Source organism: Bos indicus x Bos taurus, chromosome 27 (genome assembly GCF_003369695.1).
Source record: "Bos indicus x Bos taurus breed Angus x Brahman F1 hybrid chromosome 27, Bos_hybrid_MaternalHap_v2.0, whole genome shotgun sequence".
Taxonomy (NCBI): Eukaryota; Metazoa; Chordata; class Mammalia; order Artiodactyla; family Bovidae; genus Bos; species Bos indicus x Bos taurus.
Window position 1 is genome coordinate 26,480,374 of NC_040102.1, and position 23,267 is coordinate 26,503,640.

The window sequence follows — 23,267 nt, forward strand, 5'->3', positions numbered from 1 at the left end:
CCTGAAACCAACTGTTTTGTTCACAAACAGGACATCACATTCCAAATTAAGAGCTGCCAAAATTCTACAGAAGGGTCACAAAGGAAAAGATTCTATAGAAGGTTCACAAGCAGTTACTCTCCCAATCCCTACTCCTCCAGTCTTTGTGAAAGGTGATCTCTCAATCTCACAAACATGGACCGAGACGTCTGGAAAGAGAAGAAAACCAGCCTTTCTCTCATCCAGTCACATGGAGACACACCAGTGGTGGTGCCTACTAACAAGAATCCCTCAAGATATACCAGCTCCAGAAATATTTGTCAAGACTTCCATGGAAGTTTCATGAGGCAAAGAAGAATAATTTATAGAATAACTCACATTACAAAAAACTCTTTGTGATCTATACCTACTCCACACAAAGGTATACAACCATGTTGAATACACTTAAAGAACTTCATCCTGTGACAATACTTTCTTTAACTACAGTTACACCGTATTTTCGTTAAGATGGGTAATATTTCAGCTGTATGGTTCCTTATAAAATGTGTTCCTAGTGGAATTAACTATACAGTAAAGACTTCTGAGATTTACTCATTTTGTTCCTCAGTGCTTGGGATAATACTTAGCCACAAAGTGGCTAAAAAATGTATGCTAAAAACTGTCTGATGAAAGATGAATATTCAGGGAACAACAGTATTCAACTTTCTTCATTAAGTTGTATCCAGTAAGTTTTCAAGGGTAACCTTTCAAGTAAGAATAATACATCTTTAAATTCAACCCAAATAAATCAGCCACTAAAGTGATAACAAATTTATAACTTCTTCATACTCATATATCACAGTCCTATATCCATTTATATTATTTATTTTTACATACAGATGCAAAGATACATCACACTATACTGTGAAATATACACATCAGTCCTATAATCATTATCTGTGTATTTACATATATTGTTTATTTTTCTATATGTAAAAATAAAATCAGGAAGTATGAACCCAGCAGGTTCATATTATGGCTGTCCTACAAGGTCCTGGATTATCTGGGTGAGAGTAAAGAAAAAAATCAACACTAAAAACTTTAAGAATAGTTAATGCACAGGACATTGAACTTGGTAAGTCCTTAACAGATACTAAAATGAATGAATGAACTGAAGATCAAACAAAGAAACCAAAACCAAAAAGCTTCCCCCACAACTAAAATGTCTATTCATACAGATCCTAAGGGTGTGTATGTTATGAACAACTTTAAGCCAAAACACTTAAAGATTACACAAAACAATAAATTCTAGGAAAAAATTAATTTACTAAAGTTGCAAGAAGAAATTAACATAATGCATTATCCTATCACATTAAAATGAAGTTGAATCAGTAGTTACAAATTGATTCTAAAGAGAAAAATAATGATATTAATATATCATAAGCAAACCAAGTATATCCAAGTATGCAAGAGAGATTTAATATGTATGTTTTATTTACTAATATAAACCTATTGAAGGAGGAAAAAAAATCAAGTGATTATCTCAATAAATGAAATCAGCTAATCAAATTCAAAATTCACTTGTGATTTTAAAAAGTTAAGAAAGCATTCATTAACTTGATAAGTTATTTGCCAAAAATTTACAGCAAATTGGTAAATATCAAATGCACTCCTTTTAAATTTAGAATAAAACAAGGATACCACTATCTCTGCTTCCTTTGAACAATGTCCTGGAGGTGCTCATGAGGGCAGAAGATAAGACGTAAACAGTATAAAGGAACTAAAAAGCTGAAGGGGAAAGGAAAACAGCTTGAGAATTTCTTGGAGTGAAAGAAAATGATTTTTGGCTTGTAAGAGAAAGATTAGACTCAAATAACACAGATTAAGAATGAATTTTACTTAAAACAGGTAAAAAATCACAGTGGTTCAATTTTTGGTTCTACCATTAATTAGATATGCTGTGTGTGGCAAAAGGTCTAACTTCTCTGAGCCTAACAGTATCCATACCTCACATGGTTGCAGAAGCTGGTACAAAACAACTGCATACTATGAACTGTTAAGTGACAGCCTGAAGCCTATAATATGGAACCAAGTTACAAAGTTCATCAAGCAGTATTGCAAAGAAGGTTCAAAGTCAAGTGATAATGGTTCTAATTCTCAATCTGCAATTAACTAACTTTCTTTATTTCCTCTAATAATTTTCTAGAAAACTTACTTTACTGAATACTTTGTAGTGCATGACTCTGCTGGGATTATGAATCCTAACACACTTTTCAGAGGCAACTTAGTGGCAAGGGAATAAATCCCTTCTATGTCAAATAGACAGTCTAAAGACAGGCCTTGTAAAGTTTTCTTAAAAGAACATTTGTGCCGAGTTTCCTAAGTCTATCATTAAAAATTAAGGACTTCAGACCACTGGTTATGAATTATAGATTACTACACAGACCTCCAAAGTCTCCTACCTGATTACGATCCAAAAATCCTTAATAACATAACTTGGTATTTCAATTGAATGACCTAGAGAGCCTTAGAGTTATTTATTTACTTGGCAGTGCTGGGTCTTAGTTGCAGCATGTGGGATCTAGTTCCCTGACCAGGGATCGAACCCAGGCCCACTGTATTGGGAGCTCAGAGTCTTAGTCACAGGACCACCAGGGAAGTCCCTGCTGCTGCTAAGTCTCTTCAGTCGTGTCCGACTCTGTGCGACCCCATAGACAGCAGCCCACCAGGCTCCCCCATCCCTGGGATTCTCCAGGCAAGAACATTGGAGTGGGTTGCCATTTCCTTCTCTAATGCATGAAAGTGAAAAGTGAAAGGGAAGTCGCTCAGTCGTGTCCGACCCTCAGCGACCCCATGGACTGCAGCCTACCAGGCTCTTCCATCTATGGGATTTTCCAGGCAAGAGTACTGGAGTGGGGTGCCATTGCCTTCTCCAGGGAAGTCCCTAGAGTTTCTTAATAAGACTCAAGTGCTATCAGTTATGAAAAGGTTTCCTAGTATAAAGCAATTAAAGATGAGTAATACATGAAGCATTCAGTTAGAAAGTTTTTTTCAGTTCTCTTTCAAACTTTCACATTAGCTTGCTAACTTACTTTTAACATCTCTAAAAGTTTGCTAATCTCTTTTTAACAAAAAGAAACAATGTCTCAATTTCAGGATCTTCTGGCAAATGACACTGTTCCATCTAATTTTTACAATTATCTTTTTGATTTTTACAAGTAATACCGATTTTCTACTTACTTTCCACCCCCAAGTATGCTTAACTAAACAAGAAGTCTATTATAAAACATTAAAGATATTATTGTAATGGTGATATGCAGATATAGCAAAGATCATCCCTTTTCCAGTAATCTCAGGAAAGAGTATCCAATGAGTAAATAAATGATGAATAAATAGTCTTGGAACTTGAGTCACAAACACATAAATTCTAAATTCTTCAGCAGAGTTCTAAATAGTTGAAAGTAAGAATTCTGATAAAGGGTTCAATCAGATCTATACATGATAAACTACATACACATTTAATGAGATTAAGTCAAGAATCCCCCAGCTAGGACAATATGATGCCAAGATGAAATGTTTTATAAAACTTTTCATTTTATAGACCAGGGGTTGGTAAACTATAGCCTGTGCATTCAATCCAGCCCATTACTAGTTTTTGTAGAGCTTACAGCTAAACAGTTAAAAAAAAAATCAAGGATAGTTATTTCATGTCACTTGAAAAATTATATGAAATTCAAATTTCAGGATCTGTAGGAAGTTTTACTGGAATATAGCCACTCTTATAGTCTATGGCTGCTTTCCTACTAGAACAGCTGCTGCTGCTACTAAGTCGCTTCAGCCGTGTCCGACTCTGTGCGACCCCATAGACGGCAGCCCACCAGGCTCCTCTGTCCACGGGATTCTCCAGGCAAGAACACTGGAGCGAGTTGCCATTTCCTTCTCCAATTCGTGAAAATGAAAAGTGAAAGTGAAGACGCTCAGTCGTGTTCAACAGTTAGCGACCCCATGGACCGCAGCCTACCGGGCTCCTCTGTCCATGGGATTGTCCAGGCAAGAGTACTGGAGCGGGTTGCCATTGCCTTCTCCGACTAGAACAGCAGGGTTGAGTTAACATGAGACCCTTGGCACACAAAGACTAAAATATTTACCATCTAGCCCTTTACAGAAAACGTTTGCCAACCCCTGTTGTAAATGAAACAACTAAGTATCAAAGAATCAGAATGATAAAAACTAGACTTTATAATTTCCATTTTAGGGCTTTTTCTCCTACATTCCCATTGTTTCAATTATCTTTCCACTGTATCCTGAATTTCATTCCCACCCACTTTGCTTCTCTGTATCTACCCCCATATTTAACAGGTTCATAGCTGATCAAGTAAAAAAGCAAAACAGACAAAACCCGCCAGGGTCAGATTTGCCCCTCTCTAGATCACCATGGGGGTCACAAAGAGTCGGACACGACTGAGCAACTGAACTGAACTGAGATCACTTCCTACTTCCTCCGCAATTTACTTCTATTTCTACCTCCATTACTCTACCTAAACAGCAGTCTTCAGTCACCAATGGTTTCTACATCAGTCTCTCATTCACATAGTACGTTTCTGATTCACAGCTTACTTGGCCCCTCTACCTGTGAAACTGGTGACCAGTCTCTGCTTGAAATAAAAGCCTGGCTTGAAATAATGCCCTGACTTTTGTGACTTCATAATCCTGATTTTACAGCTACTGCTCAGGGGTGTTTTCTTAGTCTCTTAGCAACTCACCTGTCTTTAACCTGGCCTTTATTTTGTTTTAAGTTTTACTTGTATAAGATACATTTAAAAATATTCTCTTAAATTTTCTTTTAGTATTTTGCCAAACTAATCTTTGTAAATAATAAAAATAATACTCAGTAGTTTTAATTAGCATTTCTTTCATTATTAGTGAGATTGAGTCATCCTGTTTATTCTCTGAATCACTTGTTCCAATCTTTTTCTGTTGCTTTTCAGCTAAAATGGTCTTTTAGTTAATGATTTGTAAGGACTCTATATTCACAGAAATTAACTTTTGTCTGTCATCAGTGTTGCGACATTTTTGTCTTTTAGTTTTGTTGACAGCATTTTCCTCCCATAGAAAAACTTTAATTTTTGTGTAGTCTATGGATGAGATGGTTGCACGGTATCACCGACTTGATGGACATGAGTCTGACCAAGCTCTGGGAGTTGGTGATGGACAGGGAAGCCTGGCATGCTGCAGTCCATGGGGTCGCAAAGAGTCAGACACGACTGAGTGACTGAACTGAACTTCTCAGTCTGTTAGTATACTGGATTTTCATATTATCACCAGAAGCATATACGTTCCAGTTGCTCAATACCCTAACTGACACTTCATATTGGCAAACTTTAATTCTTGCCAATATGATGCACATATCTCACGGTGCTTAGTTTGCACTAGTCTGGTTTTTGATGACATCAGTCATCTCCTGGGTATATTTATTGGTCATTTGATGAAAACCTTTGTGAAATGCCTGTTTAAGTTTTTTCTCACTTTTCTGTAAAGCTGTTTATTCTATTCAATGTATTTGTAAGAAAAGAGAGACTAACTCTTGACCAAGTATACTTGTTGCAAATAATTTCTCCCATGTTTTTAAAACTTGTGGTTACACTTCTTTAAACAAAAAGATCTAATTTTAATGCAGTCAAAATTATAGATTTTCCTTTACATTGGTACTTTTTCACTTTTGATTAACTTTAAGAAAGAAGTGCTGAAGATGGTAGAGTAAAAAGACCCTGGGCTCACCTCCTCTCACAAGCACACCAAAATTACAACTATCTGCAGAATAACCAGTAATGAAAAAAGACTGGGACCTACTAGAAAAGATCTGCTACAGCTAAAGACTTAAAACACAGAACCACACCAAGACCACGAACATCACACTCAACAGTGAAAAGCTGAAAGCACTCCCTCTAAGATCAGGAACAAGACAAGAATGCCCACTCTGGCCATTTTTATTCAACACAGTTTTGGAAGTCCTAGCCACAGCAATCATGTTTTAAAGAATTTATTCCAAGGTACTTTATGATTTTTAAATCACTACATGGTATACAATGGATTTTTCAAATTTACATTTTATTCACTGCTAATGTTTTAAACGGTGTTGACAACAATAACATAAGCACTTACTAGTGCTTTAGATACAGACTGATCCATTTAATCCTCATTATATCCCTATGAGATATCCTTTTTTTTTTTTTTTTTTAATTAGAAAAAGAAGTCCAGGGAAGTTAAATTATGTTCCCCAGGACACAAAGCTAGAAAGTGTTGAATCTGGAATTCAAACTCGGGCAGTCTGACATCAGACTGAATGCACTCAACAACTAGGCAAATTGACGTTCAGTGAAACTGATGCCTGCATATTAACTATCCAGAAGCCTTGGTAGGCACCTGTTAGTTCTATTATTTTCGCATATGTTTGCATTTTTCCATAATAAAAACAGAACTATAAGAGTGCTTGTTAAAGTGCATGAGTTATCCACAAGAAACAGCTGCCTGTAGAGAACGGAACACTAGAAGATTTAGGAATGGGGAGGAGGGAGATTTATCAGTTTCTACCTTTATTATCTTTTAAATCTTATCTTTATAAATGTATATCCTCTAAAAAACTGGAAGACTTTCTTCACTCTAAGTGAAGACTCCCTTCATTCCCTCTCTATAGATACAAAAAAATATATATCTAAAAATAAATTTAAAAATGGCCTGGGCTGATATGAAGACTTGTAAAAAAAAGACTTGAGGGTTATAAAATTTTTGCTTAAAAGGAGAATATCCTCACACTTTATTTTTGAGAAGGAATACTTATTATATTGAATAGACAAAAATCTTCTCGTATTAAGCCTTTAAAGTTGATTCAGTCTTAAAGTGGATTCAACCTTCAAGGTGACAAAAATAATACTAACGGCTACATGGAAGAAAAAACAGAATGATCAAGGAAATTCCGAGAAATGATTGGAGGAGGAAAAATGACACTGCTGCTGCTAAGTCACTTCAGTCGTGTCCGACTCTGTGCGACACCATAGACGGCAGCCCACCAGGCTCCCCCGTCCCTGGGATTCTCCAGGCGAGAACACTGGAGTGGGTTGCCATTTCCTTCTCCAATGCATGAAAGTGAAAAGGGAAAGTGAAGTCACTCAGTCGTGTCTGACTCTTCACGACCCCATGGACTGCAGCCCACCAGGCTCCTCCGTCCATGGGATTTTCCAGACAAGAGTACTAGAGTGTGGTGCCATTGCCTTCTCCCAAAAAATGGCACTACTGAATATTAAAATTTAGTTAATAGTTATAGCAATTATAATTAGCTTGGTACACAACTACTCAATTAAATCCAGGTTCTATTAATAAGAAAGGGGATGATGAATAATAGGCAACTTGAAACTGTGCCACTGACTCAAAAATAAACAATGGACACTATGGTCAGGAAAAAGTCCAAAAAATCCTATGACTTTGAAGATGTTAATGTTGATATTTCAAATCAGTAGGGAATCTATGGTATTAATTATGTTAGCAGATTCTAACCAAAATCTCTGAGAACAATTGCCCTAGAGAAGCTCTTGCATATGTCTACCTAGAGGCAAGTAGAGGAATGTTCAAAGCGGCACTGTCACTGAACAACTAAAATGTCTTATCATCAACCAGCAGACAAACATGTTGCAGTATATATACAAGGAAATAACAACACGAGTGAAAAGGAATGAACCACAGTCATAGAAACAACATGTCAAATCAAGTTACAAAGATTAAAGCATGATTCCAATTATCAATAGATAATTTCTGTAACTGATTAAGTCAAGAAATACTACTAAACCCATGTTATCTCTAAGTGTGGAGAAGGGCCAGGAGAGTAACTCTGAGAGTCGAAGCTGGCAGCCCTTAGGAAGTAAAACTAGCAACAGAAGAGACTTGGGCAAGGGACGACTGCTTTTCAGTATACACCTTCAGTCCTGTGACTTTGTAAATAATCATTAATTTGATTACAAACAAAAGTTAAGAAATGTCTATAGCTCATATTTTGATAAAAATACAGATGAATGTATATACAAAACAGAAACAAGACTCACAGATAGAGAAAGCAAACCTGTGGTTACCAAAGGGGAAAGGGAAAGGGGGAGGGAAAGGAGAAGGGGAAATTAGGGTTATGGGATTCACAAACTACTACACAGAAAAGGGAACGGCAAACCACTCCAGTGCTCTGGCCTTGAGAACCCCATCAACAGTGTGGGGTAAAAAGGCAAAAAGAGGACACTGAAAAATGAACTTCCCAATATGCTACTGGAGGTAGGTGCCCAATATGCTACTGGAGATCAGTGGAGAAACAGCTCCAGAAAGAATGAAGAGACAGAGCCAAAGCGAAAACAACACCCAGTTGTGGATGTGACTGGTGATGGAAGCAAGTCCAACGCTGTAAAGAGCAGTACTGCATAGGAACCTGGACTGTTAGGTCCAGGAATTAAGGCAAATTGGAAGTGGTCAAACAGGAGATGGCAAGAGTGAACACTGACATTTTAGGAATCAGCGAACTAAAATGGACTGGAATGAGTGAATTTAACTCAGATGACCACTGTATCTACTACTGTGGGTCAGAATCCCTTAGAAGAAATGGAGTAGCCATCATAGTCAACAAACGAGTGTGAAATGCAACAGAAGAATCCGAAATGCAGTACTTGGATGCAATCTCAAAAACAACAGAATGATCTCTGTTCATTTCCAAGGCAAACCATTCAATATCACAGTAATCCAAGTCTATGCCCCAACCAGTAACGGTGAAGAAGCTGAAGTTGAACAGTTCTATGAAGACCTACAAGACCTTCTAGAACTAACACACAAAAAAGATGTCCTTACCATCTTAGGGGACTGGAATGCAAAAGTAGGGAGTCAAGAAATACCTAGAGTAACAGGCAAATTTGGCCTTGGACTACAGAATGAAGCAGGGTAAAGGCTAACAGAGCTTTGCCAAGAGAACGCACTGGTCATAGCAAACACCCTCCTCCAACACCACAAGAGAAGACTCTACACATGGACATCACCAGATGGCCAATACCAAAATCATATTGATTATATTCTTTGCAGCCAAAGATGGAGAAGCTCTATACAGTCAGTAAAAACAAGACCAGGAGCTGACTGTGGCTCAGACCATGAACTCCTTACTGCCAAATTCAGACTTAAAAAGAAGAAAGTAAGGAAAACCACTAGACTATTCAGGTAGGACCTAAATCAAATCCCTTACCATTATACAGTGGAAGTGACAAATAGGTTAAAGGGATTAGATCTGATAGAGTGTCTGATGAACTATGGACAGAGGTTCATGATACTGTACAGGAGGAAGAGATCAAGACCATCCCCAAGAAAAAGAAATGCAAAAAGGCAAAATGATTATCTGAGGAGGCCGTACAAATACCTATGAATAGAAGAGAAGTGAAAGGCAAAGGAGAAAAGGAAAGACATACCCATTTGAATGCAGAGTTCCAAAGAATAGCAAGGAGAGTTAAGAAAGCCTTCCTCAGCAATCAATGCAAAGAAATAGAGGAAAACAACAGAATGGGAAAGACTAGAGATCTCTTCAAGAAAATTAGAGATACCAAGGGATCATTTAATGCAAAGTTGGGCACAATAAAGGACAGAAACGGTATGGACCTAACAGAAGCAGAAGATATTAAGAAGAGGTGGCAAGAATACACAGAAGAACTATATGAAAAAGATCTTTATGACCCAGATAATCACAATGGTGTGATTACCAACCTAGAGCCAGACATCCTGGAATGCGAACTCAAGTGGGCCACAGGAAGCATCACTATGAGCAAAGCTCATGGAGGTGACAGAATTCCAGCTTAGGTATTCAAATCCTAAAAGATGATGCTGTGAAAGTGCTGCACTCAATATGCCAGCAAATTTGAAAAACTCAGCAGTGGCCACAGGACTGGAAAAGGTGAGCTTTCATTCCAATCCCAAAGAAAGGCAATGCCAAAGAATGCTCAAACTACCACACAATTGCTCTCATCTCACACGTTAGCAATGTAATGCTCAACATTCTCCAAGGCAGGCTTCAACAGTACATGAACCGTGAACTTCCAGATGTTCAAGCTGGATTTAGAAAAGGCAGGGGAACCAGAGATCAAATTGCCAACATCTGCTGGATCATCAAAAAAGCAAGAGAGTTCCAGAAAAAATATCTACTTCTGCTTTAGTGACTATGCCAAAGCCTTTGACTGTGTGGATCACAATAAACTGTGGAAAATTCTGAAAGAGATGGGCATACCAGACCACCTGACGTGCCTCTTGAGAAATCTGTATGCAGGTCAGGAAGCAACAGTTAGAACTGGACACGGAAGAACAGACTGGTTCCAAGCAGGGAAAGGAGTACATCAAGGCTGTATATTGTCACCCTGCTTATTTAACTTACATGCAGAGTACATCATGAGAAACGCTGGGCTGGACAAAGCACAAGCTGGACTCAACACTTCCAGGAGAAATATCAATAACCTCAGATATGCAGGTGACATCACTCTTATGGCAGAAAGTGAAGAAGAACTAAAGAGCCTCTTGATGAAAGTGCAAGAGGAGAGTGAAAAAGTTGGCTTAAAGCTCAACATTCAGAAAACTAAGATCATGGTATCCAGTCCCATCACTTCATGGCAAATAGACGGGGAAACAGTGGAAACAGTGACAGACTATTTTCTTGGGCTCCAAAATCACTGCAGATGGTGACTGCAGCCTTGAAAATTAAAGACGTTTGTTCCTTGGAAGAAAAGCTATGACTAACCTAGATAGCATATTAAAAAGCAGAGACACTACTTAAATGACAAAGGCCCATCTAGTCAAAGGTATGTTTTTTCCAGTAGTCATGTATGGATGTGAGAGTTGGACTATAAAGAAAGCTGAGCTCCGAAAAATTGATGCTTTTGAACTGTGGTGTTGGAGAAGACTCTTGACAGTCTCTTGGACTGAAAGGAGATCCAACCAGTCCATCCTAAAGGAAAGCAGTCCTGAATATTTATTGGAAGGATTGATGCTGAAGCTGAAACTCCAATCCTTTGGCCACCTGATGCGAAGAACTGACCCATTTGAAAAGACCCTGACACTGGGAAAGATTGAAGGCAAGAGACAGGGACGACAGAGGATGAGATGGTTGGATGGCATCACAAACTCAATGGACATGAGTTTGTGTAAACTCTGGGAGTTGGCGATGGACAGGGAGGCCTGGCACGCTGCAGTCCATGGGGTTGCAAAGAGTTGAACACAACTGAGCAACTGAACTGAACTGACATATAAAGACAGATAAGCAACAAGGATAAAATGTATAGCACAGGAAATTATACCCATTAACTTGTAATAACATATTATGGAATATAACCTGCAAAAACACTCAATCACTATGCTGTAGACCTATGTACTATTGCTGTACACAATACTATAAATCAATTATATTTCAATTAAAAAATAAGATATAAGGTTATGCCATTAAATATGGTGACAACTTTGATAAGAATCAGAGTATCTAGGAAGAAAAGTATAACATCTTTCAGAAAGAAGAAGAGTATTCACTTTGATGAAAAAACATGAATTTTGGTTTATATATGTCAAGGAGTTATCACAGATCCAGGTAACATCCTGAGATTATGGGGGAAAGTTTGTTTTTGTTGTGGTGGTGATTGTTATTGTTATATAAATGTTCCAGGTCCTTTTGCTATTTGGCTATATGTATCATTTAGTTTTTGGAATACACTTGACATTCTTTATAAGCAATGTTTGTCTTTTGGAATTGTCTAGTTCACTTAATGCTAAATAGAAAATAGTAATATTTTTTATATGAAAGAAAATTAAGGCTAAAAGAATAGCAACTATAAGCTAGGACGTGAAAGAAAAGTGTCCACCGCTAAGTGCATTTATTTAAGTAACAAAATCTTGAAGAAACAGGGATTAGACAAAGAAGCATGAACAAAGTTTAAAAAATCTTTTCTTACTACAATTTACCTGGAAAGGAACTCTTCTTGCCATATTCCAACCTGCCCACTATAAGAACTACAGTAACAGTAACAGCTTTTCAACGTAAATGTGTTACTTTAAACTCAAGGTCTGGGTTGTCACACAATTCTTCATTAAAAAGAATGCATAAGGAGACCATCTGGGACACTTTAAGCAGGACTGGCTTGTTTCTATTAGATGGAAATACCATTGGTCACAATGTAAATTCAGCAAGGAAAAAAAAACTGGCAGATAATGTAACAAAAGTTAAACACTAATTATACCTTGAGTTACTGGAAATTTCCTTTCCATGGTCTACTTTTGTATTTTATTTTCTAACATATTAAGTTCAGAGGGATAGAGTTAAGAATGTTCTTTAGTCTTACATTACATAGAAGGATAAACATACTGATTAACTTCAGACTTAAGTTACAAATGCATGTTTTAATTTCTAGGCTGTCAGGATAGAGGAATAATTGGTTTGGTGAATAGTTTGAGTTTAAGAGAAAGCTCTGGGCTCTGGCCCTTGAATTATAAACTCTGGATATTAAAAATAACTATGAAAGTGAAAGGGAAGTTGCTCAGTCATGTCCGACTCTTTGCAACCCCATGGACTGTAGCCTACCAGGCTCCTCCGTCCATGGGATTTTCCAGGCAAGAGTGCTGGAGTGGATTGCCATTTCCTTCTCCAGGGGATCTTCCTGATCCAGGAATCGAACCTGGGTCTCCCGCACTGCAGGCAGACGCTTTACCGTCTGAGCCACCAGGGAAGCATACTGGCCAAAAAAAGGTTTAAAGTCAACACCTTGTGAACACATGTATTTCAAGAAAGCTCAATTTCACTGTAGTAACTTAGAAAGTTCTATTTTTAATTCTCTCTTGAGTTCTTCTTCAACCTGAGGTTTAGCAATGGGTGACTTAGAGCTTGGGAGGAGAGCAGGACATCTGAAATGCCTAAATGCAGAATGTTCATCATAAAGTTGTTGTGTTTTGTTAAACTGCCCCTCAGTCTTGTACACAGAAGGTGTGCTAAGTCGCTCAGTCATATCCAACTCTTTGTGACCCTGTGGACTGTAGCCCACCAGGCTCCTCTGTCCATGGGATTCCCCAGGGAAGAATACTGGAGTGGGTTGCCGTGCCCTCCTCCAGGGGATCTTTCCAACCCAGGGACTGAACCTGTGTCTCTAAATTCTCCTGCACTGACAAGCAGGTTCTATACCACTAGCACCACCTGGGAAGGTGGAAGTTATGGAGTCAAAAATGTTTTCTATAACATCTCCATTCTCTTCATATAAAGTTATCCCCAAATTGGAAATAAAATAGCAAAGGAAGTTCAAGAATAGTTTTATTTTGCTTTTAATTTTCTTAAAAATGGCCATTAGGACCATCTTCTCATTTCTTTCCACTCATCATATTTACTTTGTCACTGCCAAATCTCAATCTTTCAGAAAGGGCACCATGTGGAGATCACCAAATCCTTTTGGAGAACAGGGGCCATCTGTTGAGTCCTATTTCCCCAGAGGGCATTATTCTAAAGCTAGACAAGCTTAAAACAACTACACAGTAATTCCAGTAGCTACCTGTACTCACTGGAGAAAATAACAAGGATGATTTAAAAAAAAATAGCCAAAAACTCCCAAGAGAATAGCTCTGCTTGTTTGACCCAGCTCTGCTTGTCTGACACTTGCTTTACTAGGTTTAAAAGATTTAGACAAACAGAATTGTGTACTTCTGAAACCAGTGCCCGTATCAGCCACTTCCCCCAGGAAGCACGCTGTTATCAAAATAAAGTATCAGACATTAGAACACACTATATCTTTAAACTTCTAGAAATGTACAGTAAAACATTACTATCTTGAACTATTTAGAGAATAAAATCTTATTACTTTGGAGTGACCTTAATAAACATAGAATGTTAACAGGTAAAAATCTGAGAGAAGCTCTCAGATTTGTTTTGAAGACTTTACCAGGATTGAAAAAGTAATTTTTTCCCAACGCAAAAAAAGTCCAGAACTAATCACTGACCAGTTAAAATATGAGGAAAAAATCTAAATTGCCAGCCCCAGTTACAGAAAGCTGAGGGTAACCTGGCTAGACAGCTTATATTCTCGTGATTTAATCCAACTGTTCACTTTCCTTCTACATCTTATGAAACTGGTTTGAAAAATAATTTTTTTTCATCAGTATTTATGATATAATATACAAGAGACTGAGGGCTTCCCCGATGGCTCAGTGGTAAACAATTCGCCTGCCAATGCAGGAAATGCAGGAGACGCGGGTTTGATCCCTGGGTTGGGAAGATCCCCTGGAGAAGGGAATGGCTAACCAGTCCAGTATTCCTGCCTGGAAAATCCCATGGACAGAGGAGCCTGGAGGGCTACAGTTCATGGGGAGCAAAGAGTCAGACACAGCTGAGCAACTGAGCATGAAACAAGAGATCAGCAGACAAGGATTTCTTGTCCCAATCCTGCGACTCACTACATATCTGTTCCTAAGCTTTACTGTTCTCCTCTGTGCTTCAGGAAGGGTTAAGGCTGTATTATAAACTGTGCCTTTCTACCACTTAATTTCATCTTCCCTGTAGTTCCATATATATGCAGGAAATTGTACACTGTATGCAAGCCAAAGCCATAAAAGTTTGATAGCTTTGTAAGTTAAACATCCCTGAGCCCTCCTCTAACTTTCAAGTGACTTAGAAAATTTATTTGCCTCGAGTACTTCCGTCTATGACTATGGCACTTTTTTAGTTTTTAAATGTGAACAGTTGGTTCAATTTCCATCATCTGAGATGTTTTGTTTTTAGAATCAACTAAATATCACTTAAACCCCATCGGATTAATATGTGGGTGATGAAATGTGGCAATACCATTTTTGATTAAAAATATGTAAAAATAGAAAAAATCTGGATGCAAAAGAACTAAATTTCTTATTCTGCTTATGTTCTGATTCAAAAGACAGTTCCAAACCTTGAATACCACAAATCTTCCAAGTGATATTTGCATACTGACCTCACTTTCCAACTTATTAAAAAATGTATATCTTTGCTAATTAAAGTCATTTTTGTATGGGCCAGTCTTCTCCACTGAACTACAATTTACCCATTTTTCTATCTCTAGCACCAACCATAGTTCCTTACAAAATAAGTACCCAATAAATATTTACTGCAAAAGATAAATGCGTATAAACTTTAACATATTCCAACTTCAGGTATCTTTTTTTATTGCCAATTACCCAAGTGGGTTCAAAAAAGTAGATACAGTATTAAAAGTAATAGCAGTAGTGAAGCCGTTATTTGAAACACTTATCACTCTTTAATGGAATTTACCATCATATGGTTATGATTGAGACTCAGTTCATACATGAAAAATGACAAAGGGGTATCTACAAAAAAAAAAAAAGGCAGAAATATGTAGAGAACTACAGTCATAAACTCCTTCCAGACTCACCTCTTCATTGTCCTCTTCATTCACTTTTTTCCTTCTGGTTTCTGCTTGCCTTTCACTCCTGTTTGGGGAGAAGAGGGGTTGATGTTCTGCATGTCTCAGTGTCTTCTCTCTGAGACCCTTGCAGCCTCTTCTCCTCCCTCGTTCGTCTTTCCCCACTAAGTCTCTCTCTGCCCTTCAGTACATTCTCACCTGCTTTTCAGAATCATCTCACCACCAGCCACCTAGTAGGGAAAACGACACTGCGACAACAGATGAGCTGGCCCTTGGATTTTTACAAACAGCACAAAACACTAAATAACATAGATAGTTTTATGTCACAACTGTAGTTAACAGTCACTGTGAACAGTTGTGATACACGCTGTGCTCTGTGTAGGTATTTTAGATACAGTATCTCATGCAATTTCCACTGGTTGTAGTATTATTCCCATTTTCCTGCTGAGAAAACAGACACTCAGAAAGTTAAAATACTTGCCTAAGGTTACCCAACTGTGAAGTTGGTTTTCAAGTCCAGGCTTGATGTCTGGATTCTAAACTACTACATTATCTCAACCAGTTCTTAAATTTCTTTCTAGAGGCATTTAAATCCTAATTTCAAGATAATACTATTTATGCCCTTACTATGAAATACCAACTTATGCTTGGATTTCAGGATAATACTACTGATTAGATAGCATATTGAAAAGCAGAGACATTACTTTGCCAACAAAGGTCCGTCTAGTCAAGGCTATGGTTTTTCCAGTAGTCATGTATGGATGTGAGAGTTGGACCATAAAGAAAGCTGAGTGCTGAAGAATTGATGCTTTTGAACTGTGGTGTTGGAGAAGACTCTTAAGAGTCCCTTGGACTACAAGGAGATCCAACCAGTCCATTCTAAAGGAGATCAGCCCTGGGTGTTCTTTGGAAGGAATGATGCTAAAGCTGAAACTCCAGTCCTTTGGCCACCTCATGCAAAGAATTGACTCACTGGAAAAGACTCTGATGCTGGGAGGGATCGGGAGCAGGAGGAAAAGGGGACGACAGAGGATGAGATGGCTGGATGGCATCACCGACTCGATGGAAGTGAGTTTGAGTGAACTCCGGGAGATGGTGATGGACAGGGGGGCTTGGTGTGCTGTGATTCATGGGGTCGCAAAGAGTCTGACACGACTGAGCAACTGAACTGAACTGAAATGGTAGTAGCTACACATCACTAATCCATACATTAGTATGGGTCCATGCTACATATTCTCTAATGGGTTGCCATTCTCTTCTCCAAGGGATGTTCCTGATCCAGAGATTGAACCTGGGTCTCATGAACTGCTGGCATATTCTTTACCAACTGAGCCACTAGGGAAGCCCTCTCTAAGATATGGTATCTTTCCATGGTGAAAACATCCAGCAAAATTTTTGACTAACTTTAAAATCTACATTTTTTTCTTTCACCAAATTAAACATTCAAGAATATAAAAATGTATTTAAAACAGACACCATAGATCCCTTTTTGAAAAAATCATGACCACACACTTTAATTTTTTTTGGCTGCAATATGTGGTTTGTGGGATCTTAGTTTCCCAACCAGGGATCAAACCCAGGTCCATTGCTGTGGAAATGCCAAGTCCTAACCACTGGACCACCAGGGAATTCCCCATTACTACACATTTTAAAACTCAGTATATAAACAGAAAATTTTACCCTTTACTGAATTTATTGCCTATGTTTCACCCAATTGCTTTAATTAAGTGTCACTGCCCAAGAGACCCAAATAAAGAAAAGGTGAAAGCAAAAGTCGCTCAGTTGTGTTTGACTCTTTGTGACCCTATGGACTGTACAGTCCTTGGAATTCTCCAAGCCAGAATACTGGAGTGGGTAGCCATTCCCTTCTCCAGGGGATCTTCCCAACCCAGGGATTCAACCCAGGTCTCCCGCATTTCGGGCGGATTCTTTACCAACTGAACCACAAGGGAAGCCCAAACAAAAGGAGAGAATACAAATAATCAAGGGTAAGCGTAATCAGGAAAGTTAAAGTGTTAGTCGCTCAGTCATGTCCAACCGACTCTTTGTGACCCCATAGACTATAGTTCGCCAGGCTCCTCTGTCCATGGAATTCTCCAGGCAAGAATAGTGGAGTGGGTTGCCATTCCCTGCTCCAGGGGATCTTCTTAACCCAGGGATCAAACTCAGGTCTCCCACACTGCAGGCAGATTCTTACCATTTCAGCTATCTAGGAAGCCCTTGAGTAGTCATGAAGTATCAAGGCAATAAGGATGAGAGTCTGGTGCGTAAAATGAAATGCTAAATAATCTAGGTAATAGAAATTCCGAGCAATCTGATAGTGATGGTTTATCCTATAGTGTGAGCTGGCAGTCACATAAGAATATACAAAATGGTATGAAATGTTTAGTAATACTTATATGGATATGTGCATTTTGGAGTTAATGATTAGTAGCATATGTTTACCTACTGTAATTACAGTAAGTTAAAATATAATTGTTAAGTCAGTAGAACAGTAAGAAGCTGAAGCAAACTTGTAAATTAATATGACTGGCATGTCTAAAAAGTACATATGTATGAGGAAGTAAACATTTCCAATTTTCTTTTAATTTGATCATGAAAGTTGTTTAAGGAAGGATGTTAACATAATGATTTTTGCACAGAGTTGTCCCAGGCTTTCTGGAAGGGTAAAAGAGTGGCAAACAAACCCCTGGAACAAGAAAATACTGGTATGGAGACAGTGAAATTACAGAGCAACATCAACCACAGGTTTTTACAAAGATGGTAGGGATCTGGTAAGCCTTTCCACAAATTCATGGGAGACAGTCTATTAAGAGAAAAACTATTAACAGAAGTGTCTTCAAGACTTTTTTTCTCTACTACAAGCTATCTAGTATAGAAACTCTGACTTGAATCTGCAGAGAATGTATGTATTTGATTTGAATGGGTATGGCTAAAACACCTAACTAAGGTCTCTATTAAACTTAATTCTTGAGATTCCCCGGAGGTCCAAGGTGAGGACTCAGGTCTCATTGCTGAGGGCCTGAGTTCAACTCCTGGTTGGGGAACTGAGAGCCTATATACATACAAACAAAAAACAAACAAGCAAACAAAAAACAACCAATAACAATGAACTTAAGAATTCTGTATTCACTGAGCTCTTTTGAGATTTTTTCTTTAGAACAATTTAGCAAGACAAAAATATCTTATAAAAGATTTGGGGAAAAAGGCTCAGTTTCACCTCATTTTAATCTATTTCAGGAGATGCTATAATACTAGAAAATTGTGTTTAGCTGTGGGAAAAAATCCAAATGAAAGAAATGTCAACTTTCCCATTCTTTGGGAAGTTGTATTAGAGAACAGAAAACAGAAAAATAAATATGAACTCCAGAATATAAACAACCAACACATGTTTGGGTATAAAATTACACTGGAAAATTAATAAGTGTGTTATGAATTTGTCACATTAACACATTAAGTGGAGCACAGGGAGCTGGGTGGTAAGCCAAGGTTCAACAACAGATCACAAGAGGAAATGAAAGAAAGAAGTTAGTTCATTCTTCACAAGTCCTAGAGGAAGTACTTGACAAGCCTTAAGGAACCACAAGGGGAGGTCAAGGCAGAGAGCAGAGACAAGACCTGAGGCACAAGCCTTTCTTAGTGTCTGTGTGAAGCGCGGAGAGCTGACTCATTGGAGAAGACCCTGATGCTGCCAAAGACTGAGGACAGGAGGAGAAGGGGACGACAGAGGATGAGATGGCTGGATGGCATCACCGACTCAATGGAATAGGTTTGGGTGGACTCCGGGAGTTGGTGATGGACAGGGAGGCCTGGTGTGCTGCGGTTCATGGGGTCAGAGAGAGTTGGACAAGACTGAGCGACTGAACTGAACTGAACTGAAGTGCTTTGGGCTTCCTGGGTTAAGCCTATACTGATAAACTGAAACCAAATGACCAGGTTTTGGTAAGCCACATGGGCACAGAAGGGCAAGGCAGTGGGAGGGAGAGGGCACAGCTGACTAGCAGTCCTGTCAGAAACCCGCATGTTCCTGAGTGTCACTATGCAGGGTATGCACTTGCTTGAGCGGGCGAGTGTCAGTTTAAGGTCACTGCAGGCTGCTGGGCCAAACCAAATGGATGCCAACGAGAAATACCATGGAGTAGTGTAGCTAAACTCTCAACCAAGCTTGAGATGAAAAGTAGAGAAATGATCAGTGTGGCAAGATTTGGGTAAAGAATCTATTTCAGTCAATTAAGTTCAATTATCTAAGCAGGTGAGTTTTAAAACAGTTTTTAAAGAAGTCTGAAAAAAACAAAGTCTCGTGTTGAGAAAAAAGATCTTAACAACACCTTTGGGGGAAAAACACTATTCAGTAAGTTTGTTAGCCAAGTACATGTACTTTCCAATTACAGATCACTGGCTACGCAAACACCAGGAACTAATATTCACATGCATGAAATGACCTATATTTCTAATCTTGGAGAACTAAAGGCAGCAGTTCTCAAATTACAGTCCCGAGACCAGCAGCGTCAGTATCACCTGGAAATTTACAGGCAATGAAAACCTTCTGGCTGGATCCTAGACCTATTAATCAGAAACTCTTGGAGCTGGGCCCAGCAATCCGTGACTCGACAAGTTCTCCAGGTGATTCTGATCTAAGCTAAATTTGAGATCTACTGATAGATAATGCTGAGGAAAGCATCCAATCAGCTACATAAGAACCATTGTTTTCTTTCTTCTTTTTAGTGTTAGCAGTCTCTTAACCGATATCACTATTAGGTGAAAGAAATGCTCTTAACTGGGAACCTCACTTTCAGACTTAACGCTCCTGCAAAGGATGAATCCAAAAGAAATTTTATAAGAATGTGGTTTTGTTTTGGGGGAAGGGAAGGGAGGCAATTATTCATTTAACCAGTATTTAACAAGCAGCTACTTTGTTCCAGGCACTCACCAAGAAGGAAAGACAAGGAAGTAGAGAAGAACTCTGAAATCCACCAACAATTCTATCCTGGGTACTATTCAGTGTATTACTAATAACAGGCTGTCTATTCTTGGAGTACACCTAGACAGTAATACCCACATGAGTAATAAGGTATATAGATTGAAAGCAATGGACTAGCAAAGCAAAAAAAACCTTGGTTTATCCCAGATGATCTAGAATCAGTGGTTCTCAAACTTTTAACATTTATCAGAATCACCTAGAGGGCTTATTAAAACAGATTCCTAGGTCCCATCTCTGGAGTTTCCAACCTCAGTATTCTGAGGCCCCCAATTTTTTACTTCTAATAAATACCCAGGTGATGCTGATGGTCCAGGAACCACATTTTGAGAACCCCCAATCTAGATGATCAGGCACAAAAAAATGTGGGCATTCCACGTAGGAAAAGTCTAGGGATTACCAGTACATTCCTCAAGACTTATTTCAATTATATTTATTGCTCAGATTTAGTCTGTTGCCCTCAGGGCAAAGATAATAGGCAAGAAAGAGATTACCTTTTAAGCAATTTTATCATGATAAACTGTGATCAGCTGTCTATGTTGGATCACTAAATCTCCAATATGAGGGATTTCCTAAAGTAGAAGCAAAAACTGGTCCTCAAATATTTCCATCATTGTGATGCAGAAATCCAAATCTTGTTTTAATATTCTGTATTATACGGATGGACTTCTCTAAAAATTTGAGGCAGGCTCTCCCTTCGGGCCCAAGGAAAATCCTGTATCTACCTAATTATATGCAGTCAAATGAGAGTAAAGTTAGAAGTAATTTACATGCTTTAAAGACTATCCCAAGAGCCTGGGCTATGGGGAAAGAGCACTTCCAGTTCAGCTGCTTTTCAACAGGAGAATAATTAAAGTTAAGTAGTCCCCAAGGCTTAGGAGTCCCCTGGTTCCTTTCCCTTTAGAGTCTAGAAGCTTTGAGAAAAATAGATCAAGTTCCACAAAGAGGTCAAAGTCATTCTGGCTACAAAGGTGAGAAAACAGACCGACTTTCACTAACTCAATCCTCCAGTCCTTAGTCCTTCCTTCAATCTTCTCAAATGCCAAATTCTGACTGGCTCGACCCAAACAGAATCATTCGACTAGGGAGTAAATTAGCAAATGATAACTTGAAAGCTACTGCATAACAAGGAAAATAACCTGGATTACCTAACTGGATTATTTACCCTTATCCTCCATATCAACCTTGTTTTATAATATTTATAGATAAATACAACTTGGGAGTAACTGTTACTATTAGTGACTCCAAGTATTAAATATAAAGAATGCCTTCCTCTAAGATACTGAAACACACTGTATCGTAAACACAGTGAAAAGTCAATGACAACAGCTAGAAAGTTGCCACCTTGCCTGCTTAAAGTTACTTCTTGTCCCCTCTATGCAGAAACAAGAAGAGAGATGAGTGCTTAGTTGAAGTCCTAGAAAGTAGATGTTTTGCTGAAAAGTGTAAAATATGTAAGTTGTGTTACCAGACTGTGGAAGATGAGTGCCTGGAAATTATTTGTAAGAGGAGTCAGGGAATTGTTGAAAAGCACAGGGATTAAAATTAGTAGGTAATCTATTGTGGCTATGAGACTTTTTAAAAGACGTTAGGGAAATACGAAGTAATAATCAGATGACTAATGATAATGACATACAATTTCCAAGAGGCTAAAAAAAAAAAAAACACCTTGGAAGAGAAATAACAATAAAAGCATCCTATAATCCTGGTAGAAAGATTATCAGTTACTTTCTCTAACAACAAAATAATCTCTAAAATTGGTCAGCTCCAAAATCCACACAATTCTTTTTGTTTAATATTCATTTATTTGGCTGCATCGGAGCTCGGCTGTGGCACGTGGGCTTAGTTGCCCTGGTGACACGTGGGATCTCAGTTCCCTGACCAGGGATTGAACCCGAGTATCCTGCATTGGAAGGCAGAGTCTTAACCACTGGACCACCTGGGAAGATCCCCACACAATTCATTTTTATTTATGTAGAAAAGATACCTAGATATGAGGCATCCCTTGGTAAGTATCTAACTAGAACTGAACCAATGCTGAATCAACTTTTCTTCCTGCACTGGCCTGTTTTCTAGTTAAAAACCAAGAGATTCTTCAGACTGCCCTCTAAGATCAATGAACTGTGCACTGAATCATTCTTGCTATTCAAGATGTTCCTCTTGTTTAAGAATAGTAAGCTATCTTTCTTTATTGGTCCAAAGAATTCAACAGTAATTTAATTTTCTACACATCTTGGTATGGAAAATACAGCCACCAATCATATTCACCTAATATGGTCCACTGAATGTAAAAGTAAAACATAAGGTAAAAAAAATTTTTTTAATAGTTAATACTAAACTATGTATATTTGTAATGGAGTCATGTCCAGAAAACACTAATACACAATTACAACTTCTAAATGAATTTATTTAATTATCCATCGTTCTCATGAAAGAGGCAAACCATTCATTTAAAAATTAATCTTTTTCCCATGTTTAAATTTGAGAACCAGCAATTATCCAATATTCTTTCACATTAGCAACAAACTAATAAAATGTGCATCCTTACTAACATCAGAACAGATTTTAATATAAAAAGAACAAACAAGTAGTTACCAGTGAGGAGAGGGGAGACAGACATAGACACAGACAAACTAGAAACTTAAAAGGCTTCAAAGAAACCTGTAGGCAAACCTCGCATATTATCCAGTTCCCAGAAAAAAGGAACTAGAATGCAAGTCGTAGCACCTCAGGCAGAGAAGTGAAGTGAACTTGGATCAGCTTTCTTGACTTCTGTGATGTTATCCTTTTGCTAGACTTTCAGTCCCACTTTTGGATAGTCCATAAATACCACAGTGACCAAAACAGAATCATGTGCTATTAGCTTTTCTTCAGACTCAGCAAAGTTGTAGCAAATAATT

At 38.3% G+C, this 23,267-nt stretch overlaps 1 protein-coding gene across 2 annotated transcripts in view; it reads right to left on the minus strand.

The window, feature by feature from the left end:
* Positions 1-23,267, minus strand: part of TEX15 (testis expressed 15, meiosis and synapsis associated) — an 81,686-nt gene that overhangs the window by 52,478 nt on the left and 5,941 nt on the right. For both annotated transcript variants that reach the window (XM_027530059.1, XM_027530060.1), the window contains exon 2: positions 15,399-15,456. The gene's annotated coding sequence lies outside the window, so the exon portion shown is untranslated. The remainder of the gene's footprint in view (positions 1-15,398; positions 15,457-23,267) is intronic.